The following is a 552-nucleotide window of genomic DNA, read 5'->3' as shown; positions in this document are numbered from 1 at the left end:
GAACAGGCACATCCCAAACGGAAGCCCCCCATGAGTTCTTCTGAGCCTCTGCTTGGGCAGCAGCGTTGTCCGCGGGCTCCCCTGGTGCTTCATGACCTGCCCCTCCCTGTCTTCTCCGCCCCTCCCTGGCTCCCTGCCAGGAGTTCCCAGCCTCTCTTTCTGAACTCCACTCCCCCTTCTCTGGGACACAAAGTGTCGGATTGGGTCTGGGGAATCCAGGTTCGAATCCCCACTTGTGCCATGGATGCCTGCTGGGGGACCTTGGGCCAATCACACAGGGTTGTTGTTGTGAGGATAAAACAGAGGAGAGGAGAATAGTGTAAGCTGCTCTGGGTCCCTGCTGGGGTAAAAGGTAAAGGTTTCCCTTGCTCGAAAGCCAGTCGAATCCGACTCTAGGGTTGCGGTGCTCATCTCCGTTTCAAAGCCGAAGAGCCAGCGCTGTCCAAAGACGTTTCCGTGGTCATGTGGCCGGCTTGACTAAACACCAAGGCGCACGGAACACTGTTACCTTCCCACTGAAGTGGTACCTATTTATCTACTTGCAATTTCTTG

Source organism: Gekko japonicus, unplaced genomic scaffold (genome assembly GCF_001447785.1).
Source record: "Gekko japonicus isolate JY-2015 unplaced genomic scaffold, Gekko_japonicus_V1.1 scaffold1397, whole genome shotgun sequence".
NCBI lineage: Eukaryota > Metazoa > Chordata > Lepidosauria > Squamata > Gekkonidae > Gekko > Gekko japonicus.
The sequence above is the reverse complement of the archived record's forward strand: the minus strand, read 5'-3'. Positions refer to the sequence as shown.